General features: G+C 47.1%; 1 protein-coding gene across 1 annotated transcript in view; it reads right to left on the bottom strand.

Annotated features, from left to right (window-relative positions):
• Positions 1-16,437, bottom strand: part of ASH1L (ASH1 like histone lysine methyltransferase) — a 198,058-nt gene extending 181,621 nt beyond the window's left edge. Inside the window, 1 exon segment of the mRNA XM_032591884.1 lies at positions 16,365-16,437. The gene's annotated coding sequence lies outside the window, so the exon portion shown is untranslated.
• Between the last annotated feature and the right edge of the window lie 1,799 nt (positions 16,438-18,236).

The following is an 18,236-nucleotide window of genomic DNA, read 5'->3' as shown; positions in this document are numbered from 1 at the left end:
AGGCGCCCCAAGTTCGGCTGAAATTTAAAACTCTGATAACTAATACCAGCAAAGTATACAGGAAAATACACACTGGCAGCCAGCATCATTTTGGAAAGCAGTATTTATAGTGTCCGTGACAATTTAAAATTTTACATACTCTTGGACTTCAATAGAAATTCTACTTTTGAGACTCTATCATAGAAAAACAAATGCACTAATAAGTGATTTATTATAGCACTGCTTAATGTGGCCACACACAAAAAGTTATAATAATTTATAAATTATAAATATTAAATATTTAACTATATATATATATATATTCACACACACACACCCGAATTATAGAACTGTCTGCTATTTTTAAGCAAAAGTGCAAGCATGATCTTCTATCTATAAAGAGTAGGAAAAAAATCCTATGTATTTGTATGCACACAGAAATAAGTACGGATGATTATACCCTAACTGACAGCACTGGTAACTTTTGGAGGAAATGTTTGGAAGTAAAAATAATATAAAGTTATATATATTTTTTCTCAACTTACTGTAAAATTTCTATTAGCTGCACAATTAAAAATCCAATAACAACATATTTTTAAAGGAGAGGAAACATACATAGCCACCCTACACACATACCTCTCCAAGTCTTGCTGTTGTTTTGTTCATATCTACATGACACTGAGCAAACTGACCCAGTTAACTGTGGGCATACTTTCTGACCCCATTATTCCAATACTGACTAGTTATTTTTTTTTAATTTTTTTTAACGTTTATTTATTTTTGAGACAGAGAGAGACAGAGCATGAACAGGGGAGGGTCAGAGAGAGGGAGACACAGAATCTGAAACAAGCTCCAGGCTCTGAGCTGTCAGCCCAGAGCCCGATGCGGGGCTCGAACTCACGGACTGTGAGATCGTGACCTGAGCCGAAGTCGGACGCTTAACCGACCGAGCCACCCAGGCGCCCCTGACTAGTTATTTTCTTAAAACATTCCTCTCCTGTGTTTCCATTCAACAGACGACCACTCACTACACACATCTCTACCTTTTTATTATTTTATTGTGGTAAGAACGCTTAACATGAGATTTACCCTCTTAAATGCTGAAGTGTAAGCTACACTATTGTTGACCACAGGCATAACGTCATGCAGCACAGCACACCTCCAGAGCTTATTCATCTTGCTTGACTGAAACTACAAAGTTGATAAGGAGTTCTCCATTTCCCCCACTCCTAACTACATACCGCCTCAAACTGCATCACCATCCTTTCTTTCTTAAGGGAGAAAAAAAGGTAAATTGGACTTTGTAAAAAAAAAAAAATACCAACTTCTGTTAATCAAAAGAAGCCACATTCCACATGTGAAAAGGCCCCACACGGGATGACATCATCTGTAGCGCCTACATCGGAGTAGAGGACTGCATTCAGAACATGTATTAGGAGGGTACTTCACAAAAAAGATATCCCGACATCCAACAAGCACTAAAAGATGCACAGCCTCACCAATAACCCCAGAAATGCAAATCAGTAAACACCGCAAAATACTATTACCCACTAGAATGCTAAAATCAACAAGAATGACACCAAATGTTGGTGAGGATGGGGAACAAATGGAATACGTATACACTACTGGTAGAGCTATAGAGTCATACGATCAATTGGGACAACTGACAGTATTTACCAAAGACAAAAATATGCTTACCCTGTGGCCCAGCAGTTCCACTCCTAGGTATACACCAAAGAGAAATGAGGGCACAATGTTCCCCTAAAAGGGGGAGGTGGCCAGGTAAGGCTTCACAGCATCAACCTGAACCGTCTCAGAAGATGGGTAGGTGTTGTCTAAGCTGCCAGGCACTGGGAGGAACACGGAAGTCATGGAGACATAAACGCACTGAGTTGGGGAATGGTGGCGTTTCCAAACAGCTGAAGCCCAAGGGTAAGAGACTCAGCGAGGCACAAAGCTGAAGAACTACACAGGACCTTGAAGAAAGCGCTGAACTGTCTGTTCTGCCAAGGGACACGGCCAGGTTTGGATTTAGAAATTACATTCAGAGAGCTGTGTGTGATGTAGCTGGGGAAGCTAGGTAACTGTAGCCAGGAAGCCAGTCAGGGAGGGGCACCGACAGATAATGATCACTTTGCTGCCATTTCACCCATTCCGAAGAATAGTTTTCTTAAACCCAGCCTGCCATTCTAACATTGGCATGTTACTTTAACTGATGATTCTCCAGAAATCACTGTATCACCAAAATGGTGAAGGGGAAATGAAGGTGGGCAGATGACAGATGGTCTAGCAATGAGTTACTTAAACCACTCTCCAACCACCACTGTCCTTACAGGAGTTTATTTCGTTTTTAGGAGCAATCTCTGTTGAGAAACAGGTAAATAATGCAACTGTCACCCCATAACATTCATAATTAGGAGGCCTATGAAATAAGGGGTGGTGGCCCAGAAGCAAACTAACCTGTAAACTCCCAACAATTCTACAGCGAAAAATTTATCTGTGTATGTGTACTCCAGAAAAGGGCACAAAGATTTCATTATATTCTTTTTATTTAATGTTTATTTATTTTTGAGAGAGAGACAGAGAGACAGAGCACGAGTAGGGGAGGAGCAGAGAGAGAGGGAGACACAGAATCCGAAGCAGGCTCCAGGCTCTGACGTGTCAGCACAGAGCCCGGCGCGGGGCTCGAACTCACGGACTGCGAGATCATGACCTGAGCCGAAGTCGGACGCTCAACCGACTGAGCCACCCAGGCGCCCCAGATTCCATTATATTCTTAATGGGGCCCTAACTCCTACCGCCACCAAACAAATTATGATCCTATTTTTGAGGCCAGCTCAAAGATAAGGTACAGAATGGATGCCCATGAAACTAGGAAATGGCCACTTTAACCATTTAAGTTGTAAGCCTCCGTTTCCAGATTTTGTGGAACAGATTCACCTAGAAATATTTTTCGAGGGTTATTGGAATCCCAAATCATATTACTATCTTAAGTATCTCAGTTCTACTTAAGAAGATCACCTCTAAACTACCTGGAAATTTTTGGTAGTTTTTTTTTTTTTTTTTAATGTTTATTTATTTTGAGAGAGAACAGGCAGAAGCGGGAGAGGAACAGAGAGGGGCGGGAGAGAGAGAGAATCCCAAGCAGGCTCCACACTGACAGCACAGAGCCCAACATGGGGCTCGATCCCAAGAACCATGAGACCATGACCTGAGCCAAAATCAAGAGTTGGACACTTAACCGAGTCACCCACGTCCCCCGGTAGTATTTTTGCATGGACACTATTTACCTGGAAGAGAAATGGTTCTGTAATACACACAACTGATGATTCTGACTTTGACTGGGAAAAAGAGATTACACATGATGGACCCTTAATTCTCCGATGAGCTCTACAAAACTGCAACAAGATGTCAGATAAACCCCGGGGAATCCATTATTAAAAATGTTTCTCCCCTCAACGTTCTGGGATTAATTTCTCTTCCTGGACTGACAAAGTCCAAAACTACTGGCCTTTGAGGCATAGTGTCAATCCAACAGATGGGCTCTACATTTTCCTAATGGTAGAAGTGGACTGTCACGTGTGAAGTCATTTTCTTCAGCAAGAGAGCATCCGTTTCCTGCAGTAGCTAAGAGGAATTCTGATAGAGTCTTAAATCAACAACACAAAATAACCTATATGCTGTGACTGCCTTTATCTGTAATTTCTATTACTTTCCATTTCTGACACCTCAAATACATTTAAATTTTTTTAATGTTTATTTATGTCTGAGACAGAGAGAGACAGAGCACGAGTGGGGGAGGGGCAGAGAGAGAGAGAGAGAGAGAGAGAGAGAGAGAGAGAGGGAGGGAGGGAGGGAGGGAGGGAGGGAGGGAGACACAGAATCCAAAGCAGGCTCCAGGCTCCGAGCTGTCAGCACACAGCCTGACGCGGGGCTCAAACTCACAGACCGCAAGATCATGACCTGAGCCAAAGTCAGACGCTCAACTGACTGAGCCGCCCAGGCGCCCTGACACCTCAAATACATTTAAACAGGTCCCTACCCAAACTCAGAAAATGTCCCAAAATATGCAGTAAGTCAATCTAAACAATATTAAACCCCTTAATACTTTCAAGTATACTTTCAAATATACATGTATTCTAGGATACTAGATGTGTTGGCTCAGTTAAGTCCACAGATGAAAACCTAGCTTCTTTAAAGGAACGTTTAACAATGCCCAGTGACAGACCAAATAAGAAAACAGGAGGCAGCTCGATCTTTACTCTGTAAATTTTCAAAGCTAGAAATCGTTATCACGTGAATGGGTAAGAAGCTTCCAGTCTTTTTCTTTTTTTTAAGTTTGTTTATTTTGAGAGAGACAGAGAAAGCGAGTGGGGGAGAGGCAGAGAGAGAGAGAATTACAAGCAGGCTCCGTGCGGTCAGCACGGAGCCCGATGTAGGGCTCAAACTCACAAACTGTGAGATCATGACCTGAGCTAAAACCAAGAGTAGGACGCTTAACCAACTGAGCTACCAAGGCGCCCCTTTAGTTGTTTAAACTCAACACAGGGCTCGGACTCAAGACCCCAAGGATCGAAAGCTGCCCACTCCTCTGAGTGAGCCAGCCAGCACCCCCAACCTTCATCATTTCATAAGTTTGTAATTGCTTTACTCTATGTTGACCTCCACAATGGATACTTAGGAAGGTAATGACCATTCTGACCATCTTTTCAGAGTAATCCAGTAATCCAGGCACTATGGTTTTTAGTTTCATATGAGTATTCTGATCTCTGCAACACAATCCAAGAGCTATTCAACAGATGAAAAATAATTTAGTTCGTTAGCTATTTTATTTTTGTCTCTATGTCTTTACCAGTTAGTACTTGCTGGGTTTTCTGAAGAAAGTACTACTCCCAAAATTATCGGATGATTCTTTCAGCCCTGGCATTATTGATTAAATGCCTCTAAATGTCCAGAACACCCCACAATTCACTCTAAGAACTTCATCTCTACTCTAGCTACACTCACTCTCCAGGTGATCTCATCAAGTCCCATGGTTCTAAATAGTACCTCTACACTGATCAACTACCAAATTTATATTTGCCACAATCCTGAGACTTATATATCAAATTGCTTACTCAGTATCTCAACTTGAAACATTTGATACAAAACGCGAAGTCAGGATGTCCAAGCCAAATTCTTGATTTCTGCACTCCTGCAACCTGCTTCCTCCAGTGTTGCACATTTCACTCAATAAACAGCACCCAACAGTGAGGCTATCGTGGGAGTCAATCTTAACTACTCTTTGACTCAGACCTCACAGCCAATCCGAGTTCTCATTCCCCACCTTTAAAAATATGTCTCGGGGCGCCTGGGTGGCGCAGTCGGTTAAGCGTCCGACTTCAGCCAGGTCACGATCTCGCGGTCCGTGAGTTCGAGCCCCGCGTCAGGCTCTGGGCTGATGGCTCAGAGCCTGGAGCCTGTTTCCGATTCTGTGTCTCCCTCTCTCTCTGCCCCTCCCCCGTTCATGCTCTGTCTCTCTCTGTCTTAAAAATAAATATGGGGCGCCTGGGTGGCGCAGTCGGTTAAGCGTCCGACTTCAGCCAGGTCACGATCTCGCGGTCCGTGAGTTCGAGCCCCGCGTCAGGCTCTGGGCGGATGGCTCGGAGCCTGGAGCCTGTTTCGATTCTGTGTCTCCCTCTCTCTCTGCCCCTCCCCCGTTCATGCTCTGTCTCTCTCTGTCCCAAAAATAAATAAAAACGTTGAAAAAAATTAAAAAAAAAAAAATAAACGTTGGAAAAAAAAATTAAAAAAAAAATATGTCTCAAATCTGGGGGCACCTGGGTGGCTCAGTTGGTTAAGCGTCCAACTTCAGCTCAGGTCATGATCTCACAGCTCGTGAATTCGAGCCCCGCGTCAGGCTCTGTGCTGACAGTTCAGAGCCTGGAGCCTGCTTCGGATGCTGTGTTTCCCTCTCTCTCTGCCCCTTCCCTCTCTCACTCTGTCTCTTTCTCTCTCAAAAATAAACATTAAAAAAAAAAAGTTAAGAAAAATAGATCCCAAATCCATCTCCCTGAAAATACCCTCGTTCAACTCACAGTCATCTCTTAACTCAAATATCGTTGACAACGGCTTAAATGGTCACTCTGGTTATATCACTCTTGCTTTTCAAAGTGTATACATTAGATCAAGTTATCTCCCTACTCAAAACCTCCCAACAGGTTCCTATCAAATCTAAAATCAAACCTACACACTTGGTCAAGTCTTTTAAGTGTCTACATTATACAGCCCCGACTACCTCTTCTACCTATTTCCTATCATTCACTCCCACCTTGTTTACGCTGTTCTAGCTCTTTCTCTTTTCTTTTTAATGTTTATTTATTTTTGAGAGAGATAGAGACGAACACAGAGCATGAGCAGGGGAGGGGCAGAGAGGCAGACACAGAATCCGAAGCAGGCTCCAGGCTCTGAGCCGTCAGCACAGAGCCTGACGTGGGGCTCAAAACAACAAACCGTGAGATCATGACCTGAGCCAGTCAGACGCTTAACCAACTGAGCCACCCAGGCACCCCTCTTCTTTCTTTTTAAATGTTTTTTATGTATTTTTGAGAGAGTGCAAGCAGGAGAGGGGCGGGGGGACAGAGGATCCGAAGCGGGCTCCGCACGGACAACAGGGAGCCCAATGCGAGGCTCAAACTCACCAACCATGAGATCTTGACCCGAGCTGAAGTCGGACACTCAACTGAGCCCCTCAGGCAGCCCTAGCCCTTTAGTTCTTAAACACACCAAACACAGTACTGCCTCAGGGCTTATGCTCGTGCCCCACACAGCTACATGGGGGTCTCACATCACACAGGTCTCTACTCAAGTATCACTGCCTCAAGGGACTTCCCCAACCATCCCCCATCTCCTTACTTTATTTTCCTTTATAACACCTAACACGAAAATGCTGTAACATCACACCCATTTGTTTAACATTTATCTTACTAGAAAGTGAGCACCATGAAAGCAGTTGTGTTTTTTTTTTTTTTTTAAGTGTTCTCTATACCCATGTGTGGCTTGAACTCAAGACCCCGAGATCAAGAGCCAAATGCTCTACCAACTGAGCCAACAAGTTGTCCCTGAAAGCAATGACTTTTCCTTTTATTCACTGCTGTATCCCCGGGGCTTAACACAGTATCTGATATGATGTAAGTATACAATTAATACTTACAGAATGAAAGAATATGTATTCTTTGTTAGAAATGCTGGTTTCAGTTTTTATTTGACTCTGAATGGAAGACTTAAGCCACTGATATCCCAGAGGACTAAATGTCCAATGGACTGCTTGGATAAAACACAGACACACAATAAGGATCCTCAAGAGGAAGAGATTTTTTTCCCCTAGACCTGACTTGCCCTGGCATAAAATAATCATACCCCAAGACATTCTTTCAGAAATCTCCACTACACCTTGCTTGAACCACATGTAATATGATGGGAGCAGCACATATTACAGCAGTACTGATCTTGTTCTGGAAAAGCAAAGTTAAAATACCCAAGGACCTTATTTTGTTCATTCATCACCGTATCCTAGTGCCTGGCACACAATAAGCACTCACTAAATATACGTTGGTCCTGTTTCTGAATGAAATTAGGTGGTTTAGTGAAAACAATGGGTTCTGCTTTAGAAGGATACACTGGCCTCCTAAAAAAACAAAGTGCTGGTCAGCTTTAAGAAGAGAATTGTCCTCACTAAACCCAATTCAGTTCAAAGACTGAAGGCTCTCTGCCCCAAAAACTTCACACTTCAGTGAAGATATATTCCTGTGCACTATGGAGAGAATCCTTGACTTGGTAAGAAGCAGCAGCCAAACACAAAGCCTAGTCTGGGGGTGCCTGGCTGGCTCGGTCAGTAGAGCATGCGAGCTCTAATCTCGGGGTTCGAAGTTCGAGTCCAACATTGGGTGGAAATTACTTAAAAATAAAATCTTAAAAAAAAAAAAAAGCCTCGCCTGGAGTTAAGTGGGAAAATATAAAAGTAGAATCCATACGTAAGGAAAATAAGATAAACTGAGAATTAGAAAAAAAACACGTATACATGTAAGGAAGTTGTTTAATACACTTTCAAAAACGTGTCTTGCATAGTCTTACCTCCTATAGGCAATACACATAAGGGAGGTCATTTGCTTTGCTAAAAAAATTTCTCTTTTCAGGAAATAAATAAGAGAAATTAATACTAACAGCAAATCTACATTATGCACCTGCTGTACGACATAGATTACGCTAAGCACTTTACACACATTACCTAGTACAATCTTTCCACAATCCTATGCTATAAGTATTATCGTCATCTTACAGTCAAGAAAACCAAGGACTGTAAGTGTTTTGCTAAAGATTACACAGTAAGTAGCAAACTGGGATCTGAGCCTAGTCAATCCGATTTCTGAGTCCATGATCTTAATCACTATTTGGGATTTTCAACAAATTGAAGGGAAATATACCAATGTAGAGCTGGAAGACTTGTTCATTATTAAGAAGAGCAATTATACAATTTTTTTATTCGGCTGGACATATAATCAACGCTTGATTAAAATGCTGAACAAGTATATTCTAGTAAAAGTTTCCAAGTAACTAAAACATAATTATTTTCTTGACTTTAATCTTTGTTAGAAATTAACAGTAATAATATAGTACTATTTTGTCTAGGCAGAATGTACAGAACACGGCTCCATCTTCATTTTGCTGATGACCTCTAAGCACAAAACCCAACCTAACATAGTACTGGAGACACAAGAAGTCATAGGAGACTAGGTGGAAAGTATACTGATCCAAATTACAGTCCCCGGAACTCATTCTGCTATGTTATTTCCATTTTCACGTCTTTGCAGGTATCTTTCCTGCCGAGAGCACCCCCTCTAAGCCTTACTGAATAACTCATATTTATCCTTTAAGACCTGGTTCCTCCCCCTTGCAGGAAGCTATCCTTAACCTTTCCTCTCCCTCCACAGATCTAATAACTTTCTCCCTTCTCTACCTGGGAGAAATGTATCACACTGCATATTGTAATTTGTTAACAAGATGTTGCTCTTTCTAAATTCACTACTTCGAGGCAGAAAAAAAAAAAAAAAAAGTCTTCTCTTCTCCCAACACCTAAATGCAGAAATGGAAATGAAATGAGCACTGAAAAATGTTGGTTGAATGACAGACGAACAGAAAGAGTACTTGTTAAACAGAATTAAACCTTGGCTTTATCTACAGTTTCATAATTTTTTTCCCTTAAACACACACACAAAATTAACTTCAATATCTCCCTTTTGGGGCACCTGGGTGGCTCAGTCAGTTAAGCATCTGACTTCTGATTTCCACTCAGGTCAGGATCTCACGGTTTGTGAGTTCAAGCCCCACATCAGGCTCTTTGCTGACACTGCAGAGCCTGCTGAGGGTTCTCTCTCTCTCAAAACAAAACACACTTAAAAAATCTCTCCCTGTAGGTTCAAAGTGATTGCTCTTTTTTTTTTAATTTTTTTTTTTTTAACGTTCATTCATTTTTGAGACAGAGAGAGAGCATGAATGGGGGAAGGTCAGAGAGAGAGGGAGACACAGAATCTGAAACAGGCTCCAGGCTCTGAGCTGTCAGCACAGAGCCTGACGCGGGGCTCAAACTCATGGACCGCAAGATCATGAGCGGAGCTGAAGTCGGACGTCCAACTGACTGAGCCACCCAGGTGCCCCAACTGCTCTTTTTTCTTTAATGTGCTTCTATGTCTAAATCTTAACTTCCCAACGTATGTGATCACTTAGCCTGATGTAAACTATACTTGAGATTTTACATCCTCCAATCTTCTGTGAAGACCTTTATACTATAGTACTGTTCACCCACTAATTACTATACATGATTGATTCACTCCATTTTCTCAGCTGTCAGCTGTTTCTTCTTTCGAAGACAATCATATATATATGTTTAGTTATTTTGAGAGAGAGCACACACATGTGAGCAGGAAAGGGACAGAGAGAGAGGGAGAGAGAGAGAGAATCCCAAGCAGGCTCCACACGGTCATTCAGAGCCCAACTCAAGGCTCAAACTCACAAACCACTGAGATCATGACCTGAGCCAAAAGAGTCGGACACTTAACCGACTGAGCCGCCCAGGCCCCCCTCAAAGATAATCTTTTAAATTCTCTCCATTCAAAGAATGGAGGCTTCTTATATTAGTAAACACTTAAATTCTGGTGCTTTCATTTTCAGCAGTGCTGAATTTTAGGAAACCTTATTAGGCACACCTGGGTGGCTCAGTTGGTTTAGCGTTTGAATTCAGCTCAGGTCATGATTTCGGGGTTTGGGAGTTCAAGCCCCACATCAGCCTCACCACTGGGGGGTGCAGAGCCTGCTAGGGATTCTCTCTCTCTCTCCCTCTGCCCCTTCCCACTTGCTCTCCCTCTCTCTCTCTCTCTCTCAAAAATAAATAACTTAAAAAAAAGAAACCTTACCATAAGTAATGTGTCCTCCATATTCTAAATAGTATCATTTATACTAAGAAGACAACAATATAGTTACTTTCTAATCTAACAAAAGTCCACCTGTGGTATCAGGACAAATAAAACTGAATGAGAAGAATGACTTAATGTCAAGTGTGGAAAAGATAGAAAAAATGTAAAGCAAGATTACATCAAAGATTAACGATTTATTTCCTATGGGACTATAACATAAGATGTAACAAAAGATAAGTTAACCAAAGTTTCACTAGAGATAGCATTCACTTTCATAATTATAACTGTCAGTGTTTTATAGAAGGCTAAATTTTACTTTACTCACAATTGCTTCAAATCTCAACACTTTGATTTATCTTCCTAACAGGAATATTTACTTTCTTTTTCTACAGTGTTTCTACTCATCATGATTATTATGCTCCATGATTCGTATTTAACAACTGAAGCAATGGTATGGACTTTCAAATGTCCACAATCAGAATTTCAAAATTCAAAATAATGTTATTTTATACTCTTTAAGTCAGATTTTAGACCAATTCCGGCTCCTGTTCAACATTACCAGTTATCATTGGATTTCTTTGCAGTAATTGGGTCCAGTTAGAAAATCAAGAACAAGAACACAAAAACATTTTTTAGCGTCTTGTCACTATGACTTAAAAAAAAAAAAAAAAAAAAAAAAAACTACAAGAGACACATTATTTCTCACTTTGTACATTAGAAAAAAGCTGATAAGCTTTTCTGGCAAACACAGAAACTGTTCACGCATCTTTCAACGCAAACATCTAAAAGCAGTGAGGTGAATTCTACGCCATTCATTTCTAATAGTTTGCAGAGGGAATCACAACTGACAGGTAAAAGAGATTAGAAGTAGTTTAATTCCACTTATCAGATACTTTTATTTAAAAAGTTATATAAACGTAACTATGAAGAAATAATTCCCCATTTAAGTATAAAAAGAACGCACACACTGAAGTATTTATGAACGAAATGATATAATATCTGAAAGGTTTGTTTCAAAATAAACAAAGCGGGGAAGAAGGCAGAGAGGTCGCAGATGGGGACAGTGTGATAGCTAGGTACGTACGGGTTACTGTTGCAGCTGGATGTTGAGTACATAAGGACTCACTACACTAATTCTCTTTATTTTTGTTATGTTTGAAACTTCCTACATTTAAAAAATGAGTCAAATAAAATGGGAAAAGGTACACATACAATCCTGTCATCAACTTGCATATGTCTAAGAGCAAATGACTAAAAACTATGATGAAAAGCAGGGGCACCTGGGTGGCTCAGTCAGTTCAGCATCTGACTCTTGATTTCAGCTCAGGTGATAATCCCAGATAATCCCAGGATTGAGCCCTGTGTCGGACTCCATGCAAATCGTGGAGCCTGCTTAAGGTGTTCTCTCTCTCTCTCTCTCTCTCTCTCTCTCTCTCTCTCTCTCTCTCTCTCTCTCTCTCTCTCAAAAAAAAATAAATAAAAACAATGAAAAGCAAAACCAATTAATGCTAAAATAAAATTTTATAGATTAGATGTTCAGTGAAAATAGATGTTCAATGAAAGCAATACAACTCTTGAAAAAACAAGGTTATCAAATTTCTGTCATCTCTTAAATCCATAATTATGTTGTGTCAACCTCACACTGCCATTAACCACCCCCAATGTAGCAGTCACTAAAATACTCATTTCTAAAACATGAAATGTAAGATTGACAGTTATCACTAAGAAGACAAATCGTAAGTATGAAAAAGCTAACCTCCCCACACAAAATATAAACAAAAATTTTTTTCAAGAAATTTAAAGAAATAAATAATTTGAAAAAACTAGCAAAATATCTCAAAATAAAACAAAAATTACTTTCATTTCCCTCTTTTATGGCAGCCAGGTTTAAGGTATGTCATCCCTCAGGGCACCTGTGTGGCTCAGTCTGGTTAAGTGTCCAACTTCAGCTCAGGTCATGATATCCTAGTTCATAGGTTTGAGCCCCGTGTCGGGCTCTGTGTCGACAGCTCAGAGCCTGGAGCCTGCTTCAGATTCTCTGTGTGTGTGTGTGTGTGTGTGTGTGTGTGTGTGTGTGTGTGTCTCTGCCCCTCCCCCACTCACGTTTTGTCTGTCTCTCTCAAAAATAAATAAACATTAAAAAAAAGAGAGATATGTTACGCTTCTGGAAGGGCTGGCATAAAGTGGACTTCACAGCAGACATCAGTAAGACTATATGCACCTTTAAAAATCTTTAATTTTTAACCAGAGATGCATCACCCACACATATGGTAAAACTTCTCTACTGTGTACAGCCAGATCATGTTGGCAGGACTGAACACGGTCACTTTATTCGTGAGGTATGGAAGACAACGACTAAAACCTCAAACGGTCCTGCGAGAGTGCAAAGACACAATGCCTAGCAAGACACAGGGAAGTCATGCTCCATATTTCAGAACACAGCTCAAGACTATGCTGTGAAGATTGCTTTCATTTCTTGATCCTCAAAGATCCTGAATAATCTGCAATTATTACAAGCATTATTTTTTAAATTACAAACTATCTCATACGTATAAGACTAAATACATATTGAACTATATGCACAGATTAACAAGACACACACGTATGTAACGTTATTTTAAAAGCCCACAATCTACTACCCAAGTTAAAAATTAGAGAAAATATTAAACTCCTCACAAATCTACACAACACACAGGCCATGACAATGAAGAAAAGGGATAATCAAACCACTTTTCTCCAGACCTTTCCTTACCTTACCAACTCCTGTGATCTGTGCTATCCAAACACTCTCTGAATTTCTTGTTCTTTTAAAAATTCAGTAATTATTTAAAAAGGGGGGGGGGGCGAGAGGCACCTGGGTGGCTCAGTCGGTTAAGTGTCCAGTTCATGATATCCTAGTTCATGGGCTCGAGCCCTGCGTCGGGCTCTGTGCTGACAGCTCAGAGCTTGGAGCCTGCTTCAGATTCTGCGTCTCCCTCTCTCTCTGCCCATCCCCCACTCTCTCTCTCTCTCTCTCTCTCTCTCAAAAATAAACAAACATCAAAAACATTTTTTAAAAATTCAGTAATTATTTTAAATTTCCAATACTCAATGCACGGGTAGTCTATCAAATAGCTACTGCGTTTTACCCCAGAAGCTTCTTGGCCTTTCGTCTAAGACCAAGTGCATTTTTTCCCCAGTAAGTGTTTTCTGGATGCATGAATACCCACAAATGACATTAAGACCTTTGTTACAAACTCACTACAGAAATGCATTGGAAACAAGATAAGGAATACAACCCAAGTACGCCTGGTTTTCAAACCAGAGAGCCTTCGGCCAAGAACACCAGGTGATACCAAAACACACTCGATAGCTACAAAGTCCCGCAGACAGCAGGAAGACTACCGCTTCCTGCGAATTAGTGATGGCAAAAACTCTGCAATTAAGTCATGAATCCTCAACTTCTGGGAACATTCCTCCCTCCTCCTCGCCCTTTGGAAAGCCACCACCATCATACCATCCTTCGCTTCAACTGCACGAATCTGTTCAAGGACTGAGGGCACGTTATTACTCACCTTCGTGTCTCCTACGTAGAATTAAGTCAATGTTTGTTATACGTAAGATAAACTCGAAGGAATGGCTTCAAAAGCCTCAGACCCAAGGCACAACTGGGAAGAGAGGAGTTCAAGAATAAAAAGATAATGAAAAAGAATACAGCTCTGTATTTTTGTTGACATATTTTCTTACCACCTAATTCAGAATCCTATACGAACACTGCAAAAATGAGTTTGTAAAGAATAAAATGAAGACACGACCTGAAAGCTCTCCTTACTCGCAAGCATGCTCAAAAACTGTCACACAATCTGTCACCTTAAACTCACACCAACATCTTCATCTCCGAACAAAGCTCGGTTTTAAAAGCGCTTCAAATGAGACCTAAATGTAAAAAGGTTCTACTTCGTCACAATTTAAGTTCCTGACATGGTGTGCATAGTGTGACTGCACTTACGCTCATTTCACAGTCAGGGTCTGTCATCAAATTCTCAGAAGGATATGCGACCCCAGAAAACTTTAGAGACCTGCTGGTCTAGCACATCGAAAACATGCTACTTTCCAGACACAGAGCCACGCTAGCTTAGGTTCAAGAGTTTTCCCCTCCTATTCACTGGGGGGGGGGGGGGGGGGGGGGAGGGCTTACTGCAAAATCTGCATTTGGAAGACCTCCCTCAAGCCCAACCCCAAAGTTCCAAACTCCACGGGCACGTACAGCAGCGACTCCCAGATCCCCAGAACAGTTAGCTCACGAATGCCAGAAGAAAATGCGAAGCCAGGCACCCGGCGTCGCAAGCTTGCCACCCTTTCGGGTGAGAGCCTTCCGCAGGAAAATGCCCGGATATCTAACTTCCCTGCAAACCGAACAGACTTTTCAGGGAAGTTTTTGGGTCTCAGCTCCACGCCGGTCTGCCTGCCTGGCTGGCCCCAAACACCTCCGGCGGCCCAGGCAAGCCCGCTCAGAGGCAGCCAGGCTGCGTCCACAGGGTCACTGAGTCCCACCCCAAGACAGGGAGCGTTTACCGAGGAATTCTTCGGTAAACACCCGCTGAGCCAGGGAAGGAAGCTCCTTCTGCCTAGATCGAGTCGAGCCGTCAGCCCCCAGACGGCGACCCCGGCACAAGCCCAGGCCACGAAAGCCTGAAGTGTCACGAACGCCCTGCTTCCTCCACAAGCCAGGACCACGGTCCCGGCCGCACGCCCTACGCTCCGCGCGCCCCAGGCCCACCGGACGCCAGCGGCCACACACGCCCCGCTTCCCAGCGCGGCCCGCGCCCCAAGCCCTCCGCGGGCAAGCAGCCGCGCGCCGGGAGCCACAGTCCCAACGTCGCCACCACGGGAAAGCGTGACCTCGCAGGAGCATCTCTTTCTGCCTCGACTTCCTACTTTACACGACGGGAGAAGACACCTTCCCCACCATCTTCCCCGAGGGGCAGCATCACAAAGGAACAGAGAAGGTACTGCGAGGACCAGGGAAGCTTCACTCCGCGCGACGTGCTACTGCCACCTCGGGCCAGCGGAAAGCCCGCCCCTTCTCGGTGCCCTCGCAGCGGCCACGGCGGGTGTTCGCGCTGACGCCGTCCCCCCGACTCAGACGACCACCCCCGGCCCCGCGGGCACGCGTGGGGCCGCGTAAAAAACCCCGCCGCGGCTCCTCCTTCCCGAGCTCCGACGCGCTCCCGATTTCTGGCACAGACACGCACATCCGCCCGACGGGGCCACCCCGAATTTCATCTCGAAAAGAAGGTGACTTGAAGGGGAACTCCGTGACCCCGCCACGAGCACAAGCAGGGTCTTCCGGAACGCGTTCCCACCCTCCCGCCCTGCGCACACAAGCCGCCACAGCCGCTGCACCCCGGAACACCACCTGCCTCCCAGACCCCGCACAAACTACCCGGGCACAGTCCTCAAACTTACGACCCGGGGGGGGGGAGGGGGTGGGTCTCCCGCTCGCTCCCACGCACCGCCGCGCGCCTCGGGGGCACCGCGGCCCCGGCCCCGCCCGCAAGCGACCCTCCGCAGAGCCCCCTCTCCCGCCGCGGACGCCGACCCGACGGGGGCGGGGGGGGGGGGGAGGGATGCTCCCGTCGCGCCTCCCCGACGCGCCAACTAACCTGTCAGGGGCGCAGCCGACTCCGCCTCCCCGCGCCGACTTTCCCGCCCCCTCCCCCCCAGGCCCGGAGCCCGCCCGTCAGGGACACCCCTTCCCCCCCCCGCCCCCCGCCCCCCGCCGGGAGGGGACTTCCCGGTCCGCTCAGGATCCCCTGCCTCGCGCCCCTCCCCCACCCCGCCCGCCGCTCTCCCGGAGGTCCAGGTCCGGGAGGTGACAGTGGCTCCCGGGCCGCCGGGGGCCGCGCCGCTCCGGGAGCACTTAGGCCCGAGGCCTCCGCAGGCGGTTGTGCTCACCGTGTCAGAGGCCGAGGCCGAGCGAGATGAGAGTGCAGGGAAGTGGGGAAGGGGGGCGGCCGCCAGCAGGCTCCTCCGCTTCCCCGGGCCCGCGGCGGATCCCTGCCGCCTGTCAGGAGGCGGCCGGCGGGGGAGCGGACTGGCGGAGACGCGAGAGAGGAGAAGGGAAAGGCGTGCGGCCGAGCGGGGGCCACCGAGGGGAGGCGGTCCCGCAACCGAGACGGGGATCGTCTCCCCCTCCGCCAAGCGAACCCAAAATGGCGGCGGGAGCGGCGGCGGCAGAGCGGCGGCGGCGGCGGCGGCGGCGGCTGCTCGGGAGGGAGGGCGGGCGCGAGCGAAGGGCGCCTCGTGCCCCCCCACCTCCCCTCCCAGGCCCTCCCCGCGGCCCCCCCCGCCCCCTCCCGCCCCCGACTCGGGCGGCGGAGCGCGCACGCCCGCCCGCACGCGCCGGACGGGCTCCGGGCTCGTCGCTCGCTCTCCCACCAACCCCCGCCTTCGGCCGCCTGGCGCGCCCGCCGGCCCGTCCGCGCTCGCTCGGGGGCGCCCGCTCGCACGGCCCCCCGCTCCCCCTCGGCCCCTGTCAGAACGGTCGGGCGCGGGCCCTCACGCGTACCTTCGGCGGCGCGAGCCCCGGCCTCCTCCTCCACCGCCTCTTCTTTCCTCCCCCCCCCTTCCCCGCCCCCACGGCCACCAACCGCCGCCACGGCCGCCGCCGCCGCCGCCGCCGCCTCCTCCGCCCCCCCACATGCCCTCCGCCCCTCGCGCGTGCGCCTCCCACAATCCCCCCCGCCGGACCGTTCCATTCGCGCCGCCGCGGGCGCGGGGCGGGGGGGGGCGGGCGGCGCGGCGGCGGGGCTGCCGGGAGGGCCGCGATCACCCGAGGGGCGGCCAGAGGCCCGGGGCGACTCACCTCCCCGGCCGCCGCGCCGCGCCGCCCGGGCTCGCCTCCGCCGGCCGCCGACGGGCCCCGGTGGGCGCGTCCGGGGCGGCCCAGCTCCCCTCCGCCGGCAGGCGGTTGGAGGCCGCGGCGGCTGCGCGGTGAGCCGCTTCCTGCCGGACGGCCCGTGCTCGCCGGTCGGCTGCGGGAGGCGCGGAGCGTGCGGGTCGGCGTCGGCGGAGGCCTGGTGCGCCCCTCGGGCGGCAAGGAGCCGGTGCCGGGGCTTGAGCCCCCGCGAGGTAGGGAGCGAGGCCGGGAGGGCCGGCGGGCTCCGCGCCGCGGACCGGCGCCGGGGCGGGGGGGGGGGGGAGCCCGCGCCGCGGTCGCCTGGCTCTCTTTGTGTTTTTCTTTCTAAAGCCGGGCTGGATTTCTTGGGTTTCACGGCGCCGTCCGTACGCTTGAGGTTCCGGGGCGCTTTTACGCTTTCCTCTCGGGTGGACGATGCATCCTCACCCTCATTAGGCAGCTGGGGGGTGGAGAATGACGAAACCGCGTCCTTCTGGTTCAGTGCCGGACTCGATCCCCCCTGTCCGCCGTGTCCTTGAGAAAGTAGTTTTTCTTCGTTATCGAAAAGAAAGGAAAGCCTGGACGTAAAGATTAGTGGACTCCAAGTCGGCCTTCGGCGTTGGCGTCTGAACTAGAAGAATATACGTGAGGTGGGATTAGCTCCTGGGCACAGGGCAGGTGGAGAGCCTTCCGCTACCGTTCACGGCCCTGGCGCGATGTAGGTCAGGTTTGGGGGTGTAGCGGGCAGTGTGTGTCCTGTCCCCTCGCGTCCTTAATAAAACAAGGCAAAACGAGGCCTGACACGCTCCTCAGACTTCTGCGCCAGCGTTTACTTTTTCTTAATGATTGAACCGGGGAGAACTATGGATTGACTGACTTTGAAAACCCAAAGTGTGCCTACTCTGGGAGTTCTTAGTCTCCTCCATAGG

Source organism: Lynx canadensis, chromosome F1 (assembly GCF_007474595.2).
Source record: "Lynx canadensis isolate LIC74 chromosome F1, mLynCan4.pri.v2, whole genome shotgun sequence".
NCBI lineage: Eukaryota > Metazoa > Chordata > Mammalia > Carnivora > Felidae > Lynx > Lynx canadensis.
This window is presented reverse-complemented; position numbering and strand designations above follow the sequence as displayed.